Here is a 15,997-nt window from a genome sequence, read left to right on the forward strand (position 1 = left end):
TGGTATATGATCTCGGATCAGAATTTTTACGATTTTTTAGCTCTGCTAGGTGACTTGGGACTTAGGAGCGTGATCGGAATGTGTTTTGGAGGTCCGTGGAAGGTTTAGGCTTGAATTGGCGAAATTGAGATTTTGGCGTTTTCCGGTTGATAGGTGAGATTTTGTCATATTGGTCGAAATGGAATTCCGGAAGTTGCAGTAGGTTCGTTGTGTCATTTGGGATGTGTGTGCAAAGTTTCAGGTCATTCGGACGTGGTTTGGTAGATTTTTTGATCAAAAGCGGAATTCGGAAGATTTTGGAACTTTAGGCTTGAATTCTATGTGATATGATGGATTCGATATTGTTTGAGGTGTTTCGAAGATTGGTATAAGTTTGGGTAGTGGTATATGATTGGTTTGTGCTTTTGGTTGAGGTCCCGGGGGCCTCGAGATGATTTCGGATGGTTGGCGGAAGGTTTAAAGTTGAGTTGGGACAGTTGAGGCATTTTAGCTGCTGTCATAACCGCACCTGCAGTTGGGAGGCCGCAGGTGCGATGCTCACAGAAGCGGAAGACAGTCGCAGATGTGGCCAAGATGAAGTTCTTCAGGAACCGAAGAAACCGTGAAGTGGACGCACCGGTGGTAGCGCAGGTGCGAGTTTTTAATCGCAGATGCGAAAATGGCCAGTTAAGTGAAAAACCGCAGATGCGGTGGATTAGCCGCAGAAGAGGGACCGCAAGAGCGGAAAAAGGGTCGCAGGTGCAAAAATGCCTGGGTCAGAAAGTATAAAAGGTCCCCTTCGCGATTTTGAGTGGGTTTTCACCATATTTCATTTGGGAGAAAGCTTTGGAGAGCTAATTGAAGAGGAAATCAAAGGATAATCTCGTGGAGGTAAGATTTTTGACTTCATAACTCGTTTATATGTGATTAAAGGCCTAAAAAGTGGTGAAATTTTGGAAAAATTCAGTGCATAATAGGTAATTAGGGCTTGAGATTAAGAGACCTTCGAGCGGGGATTTGAGGAGCCATTTGAGGTCCGATTTTGATGTTCTTGATATGTATAGACTCGTGGGAGGATGAAGATTCTATTGATGTGATTTTTGTTGGGTTTAGAGGCATGGGCCCAGGGGCCGGGTTTGAGCAATTTCGGGTTTGATGTTGTAAATTGATTATTTTTGCATGGGCTTCGTTCCCTTAGCATATTTTGACGTCGTGATTCTGGTTTGGATAGATTCGACGCGAGTTGAGGCCGATTCGAGGAACAAAGGCATCGCGGGCTAGAGTTTGGACCGGATCAAGGTGAGTAATGATTGTAAATGTTGTCCTGAGGGTATGAAACCCCGGATTGCACATCATTGTGCTATATTGAGGTGATGCACATGCTAGATGACGAGCGTGGGATCGTGCACTGTTGGGGATTGTGACTTAGTCCGTCCCGAATGACTGTTTTACAACGTATTTGATTGAAAACTATTTACTATCATCATGTTTTGGGCTGAATGCCATATTTGGGCCTCGTGCCAACTATTTGTACCCTTAGGGGATTTTTACTGATATTTCCTTATTGTTTGACTTTATTCTTGAACTCAGTCATGCTATATTCTACTATTTTCATAACTCAACCATGTTTACTTTGTTTTAACACTTAAGTGATATTTTAAATGATATTCTGGGCTGAGCATCATGTTTTATTGTTACCCGAGTGGCTTGTGAGATTCTGACTGAGTAAGGCCGAGGGCCTATGTTGTGAGGAAACACTGATTACGATTATGAGGCTGAGGGCCTGAGATTTGTACGCCCCGAGGTGGCTTGTCGATATAAGGTCGAGAGCCTAGTGATGATGCCACGAGATGGCTTGATATTGCGCTTGGGCCATAAGGGGCCCCTCCAGGAGTCTGCACACCCCCAGTAAGCGCGGGTACCCATTGTGATGTGAGATATAGCCTGAGGGGCTGGTGTTGTTCTATGATATTGCCCGAGGGGCGATCCTTTATTTGTTTATCTTTCCTAGTTGCCTGTCATTTACCTGCTTAATTGTTAAAAAAGGCATTTTATGAAGTTTAAACTAAACTAAAATGACTTTACATATCTTCACTGATTTACTGTTTTTACTGGCTTTTACTGCTTCATTATTGCATGTAATGTGCCTTACGTGATTTCATATTTCCCAGTCTTTATTTATGATTATTACTCACTGAGTTGGAGTACTCACTTTACTCCCTGCACCCCGTGTGCAGATTCAGGCTCTTTAGGTCCCGCTAGCGAGTGTTGATCCTTCTAGCTCAGGCGGATTCGAAGATTCTCTAGGTAGTTACCGGCGTTCGCAGCCCAGAGCTTCTTCCCTTATCTTAATTTCTCCATTTTAGCTCTGTATTAGACTATGTAGACTCTTTAGACTTGTAGTATATTGATAGATGCTCATGACTGGTGACACCCCGATGTCGGGCCGTGTTGTTTCTGCAAATTGATTATTCACCATATTTTGGGATTTTAATATGTTTAATGACTTAATTTATACTACTTTAAATTGCTTAAAATGAATTGGGAATGTGTCGGCTAGCCTTGTCTTCACGAGAGGTGCCATCACGACCGGGTCCAGGTTTAGGGTCGTGACAACAGGACTTGTCTACAAGCCTCAAGAGATAACTGAACTGTACCATGGTCGGGACTGGGCCTCGACCTAACCATCAAATCTGTATATATAAAATGGACTCCAAGGTCTAGACCTAACAACTTCGAGGAAGTGGAGCTTACTAACCAAGCTGATGTTTGACTCTGTCTGCTGGGAGAGTCGGTCCAACTATCAATAAGGACCTGTAGGTATGAAATGCAGCGTCCCCGGCAAAAGGGACATCAATACGAAATAATGTACCGAGTATGTAAGGCAATAGGATAGCTGAAAGCTAAAACTGAACTGATAATATAATAACTGAAAGTAACTGGGAGTCAAAGATAATCTGAAGATATGCTTACTTGCTGATACTGGCTCAACTCTCTCAATATAGTAAGTAAAATAGCTGTCCGGCCTTATAAGGCTTGGTATATGTATAATTGCTCTGCCGTATTAGGCTTGCTCATAGGCGCTCGGCCACAGTAGGCTTGGCATATAACTTACCATCTGATCAGAGGTTGCCCAATAGGGACCTGCCCCTCGATTATAGCTCGATGGTAGTGAAAATACTATAATACTGTATATATAGACTCTCTGCTCTCTTGACTGGAAGAAGACAATACTCGATTGAATATGAAGTCCCGATAAGGGAGAATACTCTAACTTATGAGTCTAGGATAGTGTATATAAATTCGGGAGTATGAACTTCTCTTTATGTCTTATTGTCAAACACATGTAGTTACTGGATCATGCCAAATGAAAGGAAGGTTTAGCCTTAACATACCTTATCACAATCTTTCAAATCACCAAGGTGAACTCGCCTCTTCGCACCTTAATCTACAACAATGACAATAATACTATCCTTATGTTACGAAAGGTACAACTATCACACAACGAATGACAAGTTTATTTTTGTATAAAAATGGGCAACATCTCCCCGGTAATCCTTACTTTCTCCAAATTCAAGATAACACCAACGACAAAGGAACACAACAATATCAACATATATACATTTTTTTCTAACCTTATATACACCACAAAATACTACAAAACAGCCCAACACACCCGAATCTCTTCATACACAAAACGACCACCGTAGTAGAGTCAAACAACCCGAAAATATTACAACGAACGACCAGCCCTCCACCCTGCATATATGTGGTGTTTCTCAACACCCTTCCTCCTCCAAAACTCTAGAAAACAGTAGTAAAACACGTAGCCTAACAGCAACACAAAACAGTCCATAAAACAGACTGCTACAAGTGAATAACTCGAACTCACGGTTTTCGATCACCGTCCTGTGAGTTCTTACAACAATAAAACGACTTACCATGAATTTACAGTAGAAAAATGGATAAAATAGAGCAGTAAACATATCTTATTTGTTGGATAACTCAACTCCTATATTGGTTCTTCAAACTCTAGGTTATACCTCCAATTAGAACTTGAAAGGGAGAGATAATCAATTAGGGTTTGTGGGTAATTTTTGGGAGGAAGTTTGCAGGGGTTTAGGTCTGGTTATTTGTGATATATAATAAGGGTTATAATGTAGGATATAAACTCTTAAATGAGCTTTTTGGCTAACTCGAAATAGCCTCTTTTGGGATCTCATTTAGCCAAGTAGGTGACACACCTACTTGTCACCTAGCAGCCTGCGCAATCTCGCAAAAATGCATATATCTCTCTACTCCGATGTTGTATTGATAAAAGGTTTAATGAGTTAGAAAATAGACTCATAGAGATTCAATTTTATGCATGGAACACCCCATAACTCTAAGTATATTGGGAGAAAATCGTAGTTACATTTGACCTAAATGTTCGGTAAAACTTATGAATATAACTTGTGATGACTTTCATCAACTTTTGTTCCACAACTCTCTTGACTTCAAAACATAACACACGACTATCATACGACTAACATAACTCATAACATAACTTCCTTATCATATTAATAAGCCTAGTATTACCCCAAAAGTACATGTTATAATATTCCAAACTTGTCGACTTGCGACGAAACATTGTTTTCTTTAATTCCTTGGCTTCTAAACCTTCCAACCCTCTTTGTACTTGTTGTTCATGATCTTCAATATTTGTAACATCCGAGGTACCATGATAAATTACATTATGTGCTAAGATGATCTCATTTATGAGCTTACATCAATTGACTTACGACGTACTCTTACGTACGAAAACTGGGGTGTAACAGTTACCATATATAATTGATATTATGGTTAAGCTAAGTGGCAAGCTAATAAATGTCAATAGTATATGATAACTTTATTCTATATTTGACTATTTTAGTTAAATACAAATATATATATATATATATATATGTGTGTGTGTGTTAAAAGATAATTTTGAATTTATAGATAAAGTTCTAAAATTTGAATTTAAATTAAAAATAAAATTTATCTTTTTTTTATCATGTTATCATACTTAATTCGGTTAATGATCATATGCAATCATGTTAGGAACTTTTGTTATTTTTTCTAATTATTTAAATACTACTTCGTCTCTAGCAAAAAAAAAAAAAAAAACTACTCCATATAACTATAAACCTCTTTCACATTTAAAATACTATAAGTATAGTTATTTGAAACACTGTAGCTAGATTTGAATAAAACAAAATACTTTTAAAATAAATGTAATATATAGGGTACACATCTATGTTTATTTAAATAACAAAAAAGAGTTTACAAAACCAAATAAAAGTTACCATATATAATTGACATTATAGTTAAGCCAAGTGGCAAGCTAATAAATGTCAATAGTATATGGTAACTTTATTCTATATTTGACTATTTTAGTTAAATACATATATATATATATATACACATACACGGAATTTGAATTAAAAGATAATTTTGAATTTATAGATAAAGTTCTAAAATTCGAATTTAAATTAAAAATAAAATTTATCTTTTTTATCATGTTATCATACTTAATTCGGTTAATGATCATATGCAATCATGCTATTTATTTAAATACTACTTCGCCTCTAGCAAAAAAACAAAAAAAACTACTCCATATAACTATAAAAGTCTTTCACATTTAAAATCTTATAAGTATAGTTCTTTGAAACACTGTAGCTAGATTTGAATAAAATAAATTTCTTTTAAAATAAATGTAATATATAGGGTACACGTCTATGTTTATCTAAATAACAAAAAAGAGTTTACAAAACCAAATAAAAGTTTACACACATATATAATAAAGTAAACATACATGCTGGAGAAAGAAACATCACAAAATCAGTCAATATTTATAAACAACAAAGTTGTTTCTTTTTTCTTCTCGAAAAATATTTGTTTGAAGAGTCAATTTGCATAAATGGACATCAAATAGATAACAAAACTTTTGCTATAAAATTGCTATCATTAATTTCAATTTAGCACTTTCAAGGAATTGATAAGTATAAGCTGAAACCCCTTCATTTAGATGTAGTCAGACCAATATTGCAAGGGTATAATATTTTTTTCGTTGAAGAATATTAGTTTTGAATCATTAGATTATGTGAAAGATTTTTTTTTCAAACTCAACAAGAGAGAAATTGGTTTCAAACTCAACAAGAGATAAACAACTTTTAAGTGTAACAAAGAGTATATATAAAGAAAAAATTGGTATGACGTGAAATATTTTTTTAAAATGTAAACAAATTATTTCGAAAAATCTCTTTACTTTAATTTAATTCAAAGATAATAAAAAGATAAGATATTTTTGAACATTAGTAGAGAGTTTTAAAATTATTATAATAGAAGTTATATCATGGATAAACTCAAAAATCGAGAGCCTAGGAGCGAGACCGGCACCCGGTGCCTCACCTATCCTTGCGTATCAACTTGCGACTAAGGAGCTCTGAATATGTGATTTCATACTTTGGCCATGGGCCACATTGCAAGACAACTACGAATGCTGACTAAATATCAATATAAAGCTAGGCCGACAAGGCCGTCATAATTATTGCAGCTGACAAACCAACCAAATATATATACAAGGCCTACAAGCCCAATATATTACACTAATAGATAGGATATGTCTACAAGCCTCTACTGATGGATATCCTGTGATCGGAATAGCTTCCCAACCTAATCGTAACATGTATACGTATATATACAAGATGTACATAAGGTTCTAGACCCGGAAACTCCGAAAGGCATAGAGCTTACCGATCAAGCTGAACTCGGGCAACACTTATTGAAGAGGCCTACCCGTCTGTATATCTGATCTGCACGCATGAAATGCAGCGTCCCCAGGCAAAATGGACGTCAATACGAAATAATGTACCGAGTATGTAAGGCAATATACTGAAAGCTGAAACTGAACTAATAATATAATAACTGCAAGTAGCTGGAAGTCAAAGATAATCTGAAGATATGCTTACCTGTTGATACTGACTCAACTCTCTCAATATAGTAAGTAAAATAGCTGTCCGACCCTATAAGGCTCGGTATATATATATGCTCTGCCGTAGTAGGCTCGCTCATAGGCGCTCGGCCATACTAGGCTCTGTATCTCGACCAACTGGACTCGCTCATAAGCACTCGGCCATAGTAGGCTCGGTATATGTATAACTGCTCTGCCGTAGTAGGCTCGCTCATAGGCGCTCGACCATACTAGGCTCTGTATCTCGACCAACTGGGCTCGCTCATACACGCTCGGCCACAGTAGGCTCGGTATACAACTTACCATCTGATCAGAGGTTGCCCAATAGGGGCCTGCCCATCGATTATAGCGTGATGGTAATGAAAATACTTTTAATACTGTATATATGTAACTTTTCTGCTCTCTTGACCGGAAGAAGGAAATACTCAACTGAATATGAAGTTCCGATAAGGAGAATATTATAACTTACAACACTAGGAAAATATACGCAATTTGCGAGACTAGCAAAATATACGTAAATTCCGGGATATGAATGTAATGCCGAGATCATGCCAAATGAAAGAAGATCTTAGCCTTAACATACCTAGAGTAGGAAAAAATTCGTATGATATTCTTGAACGATGGGTTTAAACTACACAGCTTGAGCTATTTGACTTCTAAAGAAACCAAATGTAGAAAACTGGGCTATCACCACGCCTTGCCACCAAGTTAATTGACTTGAACGTTAGAAACTTGTACATCGGCTTGACGTGAGATAATTCATCCTTTGTAATAGTATAAAATTGAACTAAGTAATACTATGCCCATGATTGACTGAAATTTAAAACCACAACTATATACGGATACCCACAATTCCATTTGAAGTCTCCTTCACAATATACATCAAACGTTTCAAGAATCACTGCCAAAGTAGTAGTAAAAGCTTTGATTATCACATATTGGAAAATTCCAAACTTGATAACTTGGTATACTCACTGACCAAGTTCCCACATCAACTATTGAAGAAGTCATATTACTAATCCAATGAAATGCAGATTTGACCAACCACGTCGTTCATGCAACTGCTGTGTCAAATTAAATCTAGCCACCTTTTTCCTTAACGTGACATATAATATAAATGACTAATGAGTCATTAGGTTGAATTCCACAAGCTTCCACGTCCCTTTTGGTATGGTCTTGTTAATTTTATCCACTTATTAGATAACCGGGTAATGTCCCGTTACCCGGTAGTTAATCAATTACCCGCATAATTTAAAAATTATCCTAAATTACTTAAAATTCTATTTATTACTAAAATACTTCATATATACTTTATATGTTATACTACCGTGGTCATATGGTACCTTGCGTCGTACTAGTCCACAAATACTGGGTATTTTAGCTTGGGCCGTATCTTACCCCAAAATGCCAAACTTGGACAAAATTTATTTTCTTTGACTTGCTCCCCCTTTTATCTTCATGCATTTACTAATTACTTGTGAAATAGCATAATCCTTATAATCTCCAAATAATCATTTACTTGGACTGATGTCAATTACCTTATGACAAATTCAACGTACAATAGTTCAAGGTGCAACATTGTCGTAACTTAATACCGCGACGTAACATCATCGCAATATATATTACTGTAGAGCATAACATCGACGTAATACTGCGGGGCCTAACATTATTCCCCCTTTGGAACATTCATCCTCGAATGTTGACTAATGCACTTATCATTTTCATAACTTATATCTTTCGAATACTTTAAAACTTCTCTTGCCATCTAGGTGATTGTCCTGTGAATGAGTCCAAAGTCCAGGGCATTCCCCCCTTTGGCCTCCTTCTCACACCACAACTTGTAGTCGGAATCCTTCCTATCTCATAACTGTTACTACCTTTTATCATGCAGCCTGTACAATTTTGACATTGTAGGTGTGCCCAATCTCTAGGATTCATATATAGAGCTTGATAAGGGGTCCCTTTGGGAATATATGAGTATCTGAAGTTCTTCGCTTGGTACTTTGTTGAATTCACGAATATTGATCTACAATACACCACTGATAACTTGAAAACTTCTTACCTAATACTTTGCCCCTAGGGCTTACGTTACCTCAAGGAATATTCGAAGTGATTACCATAATTGTATTTCATAGTGTCTCAATGTGATTCACCTTGTGCGGGTATTCCAATTTCGTGCCGCCAGTGAAATCTTTTCTCCTTCTCATTCAAATCATTATTCAAACGAAGGCCCAAACGTCATCCTGTACCTGTCACAATTATACCCTCATTTTATTACCAGGTCAGCATTTCATTCCTTCTAAATGCTGTTAATCTTAGACTTCTTTGAGTTCATTAAAGTTATAGTGAGCTTTGTATAGCATAGAGAAACTGTCTGCTCTTCTTGTTTTCATAGGCTTAATCCTAAAGACTTATCCATTCTCGTCACCTTTTCACTTGCCTTTCCTCATCCTTACTCATGCTTCCTTAAAACTTTATTGCTCTACCATATTTTAGCTTGCGACCTATACATATCCATTTATAAACTTTCCTTCAACTTGCTTGCATCATAGATTTTCTTATGTTATTCTGGAATGTCAAGCGAGACATCACATTGTCTCCAACTTTTCTCTATTCTTTTAATTAGATCTCTCAGTACGTAGAAGCCATAGGCTGTAAGACATGCCGCTGACGATGCCACTATCATTCCCGGTTATTGGATCCCCGTGCTTATAGCCTTCTATCTGAAGTATAGACTATTCACGATCTTCTGCCTTTGAGTATCCCGTACGTTGTTCACCTTTACCTCACTTACCTTAAAATCTCGCATCGTATCTTCTATCTCTTTCGTGACCTCCCTTCCACCCAGGTGTAATTCTCGTCCATAACTTGAAGCTCTATTATAATACTCGTACCTCTGGTACATACACAATCTGGTGGGAGCTTCGTACTGACTTCTTATGAGGCTGGTACACTACTAAAAAAACTAGGGTTTAGCGACGGACAAAATCTGTAGCTAAACAGAAAAATCCGTCGCTAATCTCATTTAGCGACGGATTAGCGACGGATTATCAAAAGATTCTTCTAGCAACAAGCATTTTAGCGACAGATTAGCGACGACGTTCGTAGCTAAATCCAGTTTTTTTTTGTAGTGGTACTTCTTCTAACTTGCTTCCTTGTATATTATTTCTCTTGAACATCTGATATTAAAAGTGATTCTGTCATGTTCTCAAGCACAATTTCTATAATTTTTCTAGGTCCAATAATCAGACTCCTGATTTACTTGGGTGATGTAATTCTTTAGTTTCCTCTTCCTTCTGATCAACCTTTATGTAGGCTTAAGCTATCTTCCGATATGTGGCTCATGGTATCAGTTATTACCTTAGGATTTTATGGGCATTATGGAATATCCATGATACAGTCTTCTAACAATTCAATCCTTTGTCTATGCCCTAAGCTCAATTCTTCTTTTTAACTTATACCGGAGTCTTCTATGGCTGTATGATTGTCAACAAATATAATGCTCCAAAATCTTGAGTGTATCCATAACGTACTCACTCTGGATCATTGATCGAATAATTCCTTTTGTTCCATCTCAGCTTTCTTTAAACGTGTGCAATTACTTTTCCTGGTCTTTCTGCCCCTTGTTGCGTCCATACTTAGCTTATCTTAGTGCCCACACTTGCTAGAGTTTTCATACAACTCATATGATCTCGAATATTACTTTTAATTCTAGCTTCCCGTTCATTAGCCGCGATAGGTGCCACTTTTTTTTGGAATGCTTACAATGTTGTTACGAGATTGTTGTTACACGACCATTTCCTCTTTAGGTCGTTGTGCTTAGGTTGAAGCCTTCTTTCTTATCTCCTTAGCTAGTCTTTCGTTGTAGTACTTAGGGAGAACCCTTGACTCTTGTAAAGATGCGAGCTTATTATATCATATACTTGACGGAACTTCTAGTGTCCTTCCTTGCCTATACTTATTCGTAGTTACTTATCTCCACGCCCTTGTGCTTGTGGGGTTTCTTCTGGACTGATATTTTGACCATCTTCCTAGTGGCACTCTCTTTTATTTCCGTAACACTCATATAGTACCTTTTTAACTTCTCCAACTCCTATATGAATATATCTCAAGTATTACAATGTCATAACTGCGGGGTTGAATTCTCCATATTGGGGTTTACTATATTTATCTTGTATGATCTGCTGATTTGTCTATAACTTCTTGTCTAGTCGTGACTAGGCTCTTCCTGAATCAACTACTAACTACTCGTTGGCCCATTCTCATGTCAATATTCCGCGAAATCTTTCTTGGGTTATTTCCTTTGTCTTAACTTATGTCTCGCACTGACTCCTTTTCTATCAATAACATCTCGGGCAGGGACCCTTACTTTCTTTCATTGACGTCGTGTTTGCATAATGTTCTGGAATTGTAGCATATACATAGGAGCTGAATAAGTGTGATCTCATTCCTTTTTCGTGTCTACTACATTCTTCATTTATTACTCCATATTCCCCCCCCTTTAGGGGAGTACTAAGACTTGGAGCTATGACGACCTGCCTATAGATGTTTTCCTCTTCATCTTTGATGTCCTTTCACATCATCAATGACCCTTACTCGCATTGCGGCAATCCTTCTGTACCAAGGATGACAAATCCCCTTACTCGCGAGGGTGACACTTAATGTAACTGGTACATACAGTCTTTTAAGCTTAAGTTTGCTAACATTGCTTGCTTTAGGGAAGCGTCTTCCTGAATGACCATCCTCTGAATTTCTCATGAATCTTCTTCTGTTGTCCGTCCTATTATTGCCGGAATGTGATCTGAAATTCTCATGATGCTGACTATTACCAAATCACCCAGTCCCTAATTCATATTTAGTTTATCTTATTCACCAGCCCATTGTCACGACCCAAAATCCGAACCCGATTGTGATGGTGCCTCTCGTGAAGACAAGGCCAGCCGACACTTCCCATTTAAGTATTTAACAGTTAAAACAGTAAGAAACAGTCTAAAGCATGGTAAAATAATCTAAAGTTTAAGCAGATAATAGCATAATGTGCGGAAATACAACCCAACAAAACCCGATACCGGGGTGTCACTAGTCATGAGCATCTAAACAATCCAGAAAACTCAGAGAAAACTACAGAGTTTAATACAGTAACTAAAACACATGGAGAAATAAGATAGGGAGAAGCTCCGGGCTGCGAACGCTGACCTAGAGACTCCTCGGATCTGCCTGAGCTGGGAAGATCAGCACTCAGGAGCGGGACCAGATGCGCCTGAATCTGCACACGGGGTGCAGGGAGTAAAGTGAGTACTCCAACTCAGTGAGTAATAATCATAAATAAAGACGGAAAGCAAGAAATCACGTAAAGCACATTTGTAGACTATAATGAAGCAGTAAAATCAGTAAAAGATACATGAAAGTCATATAGCGCAATTAAACTTCAAGAAAACCTTTTTGAACAATTAAACAGGTAAAGGACAAGCAATTAAGGAAAATAAACACATAAAGGTTCGCCCCTCGGGCACAATATCAACAAATCCACCCATCGGGCAACATCTCAGAACAATACCAGCCCTCGGGCTACATCTCACATCACAATGGGTACCCGCGCTCACCGGGGTGTGCAGACTCCTGGAGGGGCCCCTTATGGCCCAAGCGCAATATCAATCCATCACGTGACATCATCACTAAGCTCTCGACCTCATATTAATCAAGCCACCTCGTGGCGTACATATCTTAGGCCCTCGTCCTCAAATCCTAATCAGTGTCTCCTCACAAAATAGGCCATCGGCCTTACTCAGTCAAAAATCCTCACAAGCCACTCAGTAGTAGTAAAACAGGATTCCTCAGCCCAATTATCATTTAAAAGATCATATAAATGTTAAAAACATAGTAAACATGGCTGAGTATGAAAACAATGAAATATGTCATGACTGAGTGCAAGTATAAAGTCGAAACAATGAGGAAATATCAATAAAAATCCCCGAAGGGTTCAAATAGTTGGCACGAGGCCCAAATATGGCATTCAGCCCAAATAATGATGATAGCAAATAGATTTCAGTCAAATACACGGTAAAATAGTCATTCGGGATGGACTAAGTCACAATCCCCAACAGTGCACGATCCCATGCTCGTCATCAAACGTGTGCATCACCTCAATATAGCACAACGATGTGCAATCCGGGGTTTCATACCCTCAGAACATCATTTACAATCATTACTCACCTCAAACCGGTCAAATCTCTAGCTCGCGACGCCTTTGCCCCTCGAATTGGCCTCCACTCGCGTCGAATCTATCCAAAATTAGAATCACGACGTCAAAATATGCTAAGGGAACAAAGCCCAAGCGAAAATAATCAATTTACAACACAAATCCCGAAATTACCAAAACCCGACCCCCGGGCCCACATCTCGAAATTCGATAATTTTTATATCAATAGATTTCTTACCTCCCCACGAGTCCATAGATACCAAGAACACTGAAATCGGAGTCCAAATGGCTCCTCAAATTCTCATTTTAAAGTCTCTTAATCTCAAGCCCTAATTCCTCAATTTTTGGCTTAGATTCCACGATTTATTAGGTAGATTTCACAATAGAATCGAGTTTTAAGTCCAAAATTCTTACCTCCAAGTGATTCCCCTTGAATCCCTCTTCAATCCCCTTCAAAAAGCTCCAAAAACGACCAACAATGGAAGAAATAAACCCCAAATTCTCGGACAAGACGACTATTTAAACCTTCTGCCCAGGCCTGAAATCCTTCTTCGCGAACGCGGTTCAAGCCTCCTGTTCATGAAGCACAAAAATACCTTGAGCAAAATTCCTCTTTCGCGATTGCGACCACCCCATCGCGAACGCGATGCTTTACTCAGACAAACCTTTACGATCGCGTTCCCCCTATCGCGAACGCGATGAATTAAATTCCCCTGAAGCTCAGCTGCCCATTTCTTCTACGCAAACGCGACAACACCCCCGCGAACGCGATGCACAGATGCCCAGCCCTTCGCGAACGCGGAGCCTTCCTCACGAACGCGAAGGCTAAATTTCCAACTTTCTCAACTGGCCCTTCGCGAACGCAAGGCCCCTCTCGCGAATGCGAAGGTCATTTTTCTGCAGCACTGACCTGCAATTTTCTGCAGTTCCAAACTTCATGGAATGGCCCGATTGACCACCCGAAACTCAATCGAGGCTCCCAGAACCTCAACCAAAGGCACCAACGTATCCCAAAACCTTATTCAAACTTGTACCAATCTTCAAAACACCTCAAACAACATCAAATCAACCAAAATACATCGGATTCAAGCCTTAGTTTCCAAAATCTTCCGAATTCCGCTTTTGATTAAAAACCCAACCAAACCATGTCCGAATGACCTAAAATTTTGGACACACATCCCAAATGGCACAACGGAACTACTACAACTCTCGGAATTCCATTCCGACCCCTATATCAAAATCTCACCTACCAATCGGAAATCGCCAAAAATCCGATTTCGCCAATTCAAGCCTAAATCTACTCCGAACCTCCAAAACTCATTCCGATCACACTCCTAAGTCCCAAATTACCCCCCGAAGTTATGCGAACCATAGGAACTTAAATCCGAGCTCTCTAACACATAAGTCAACATCCGGTTGACTTTTCCAACTTAAGCTTCATCAAGAGAGACTAAGTGTCTCCAACTCTCTCAAAACCTTTCCAAATCCGAGCCAACCAACCCGATCACTCATAGAATCGATAGACTAAGCAATAAGAAGCAGAAATGGGGGAAACATAGCGGTAACTCATGAGATGACTAGCCGGGTCGTCACATTCTCCCCAACTTAAACAAACGTTTGTCCTCGAACGAGTCAAGAAACATACCTGAAGCCTCAAACAGGTGAGGGTATCTGCTCTACATATCCCGCTCGATCTCCCAAGTAGCCTCCTCTACGGGTCGACCTCTCCACTGCACTTTCACTGAAGCTATATCCTTTGACCTCAACTTTAGAACCTGACGACCCAAAATAGCTACTGGCTCCACATCATAAGTCAAATCATCATCTAACTGAACCATGCTGAAATCCAAAACATGAGACGGATCTCCAATATACTCCGGAGCATAGAAACATGAAATACTGGATGCACACTCGACAAGGTGGGTGGCAAAGCAAGCTCATAAGCCACCTCTCCAATCCTTCGAAGCACCTCAAAAGGCCCAATGAACCGCGAACTCAATTTCCCTTTCTTCCCAAATCTCATAACACCGTTCATGGGCGAAACCTTCAACAGAACCTTCTCACCAACTATGTAGGACACATCTCGAACCTTCCTATCAGCATAACTCTTCTGTCTCGACTGCGCTGTACGGAGCCTCTCCTAAATCACCTTCACCTTTTCCAAAGCATCCTGCACCAAGTCTATCCCCAACAGTCTAGCCTCACCCGGCTCAAACCAACCAACTAGAGATCTACACCGCCTTCCATACAAAGCCTCATATAGAGCCATCTGAATACTCGACTGGTATTTGTTGTTATAAGCAAACTCTGCAAGCGGTAGAAACTGATCCCATGACCCTCCGAAATCAATGACATAAGCACACAACATGTCCTCCAATATCTAAATAGTGCGCTCGGACTGCCTATCCATCTGAGGGTGAAAAGTTGTGCTCAACTCAACCTGAGTACCCAACTCTCGCTGCACAGATCTCCAAAATTGCGAAGTTAACTGAGTGCCACTATCTGAAATGATGGAAACTGGGACTCCATTCAAGCGAACAATCTCCCGGATATATATCTCTGCCAACCGGTCCGAAGAATAGGTAGTATACACAAGAATGAAGTGCGCGGACGTGGTCAGCTGATCCACAATCACCCAAATAGCATCGAACTTCTTCAAAGTCCGTGGAAGTCCAACTACAAAATCCATAGTGATCCTCTCCCACTTCAACTCTGGAATATCCATCCGCTGAAGCAAGCCACCCGACCTCTAATGCTCATATTTCACCTGCTGACAGTTGAGACACCGAGCTATAAATCCCACAATGTCTTTCTTCATTCTCCGC

This window comes from Nicotiana tabacum, chromosome 3, assembly GCF_000715075.1.
Source record: "Nicotiana tabacum cultivar K326 chromosome 3, ASM71507v2, whole genome shotgun sequence".
In the NCBI taxonomy this organism is placed as follows: Eukaryota; Viridiplantae; Streptophyta; class Magnoliopsida; order Solanales; family Solanaceae; genus Nicotiana; species Nicotiana tabacum.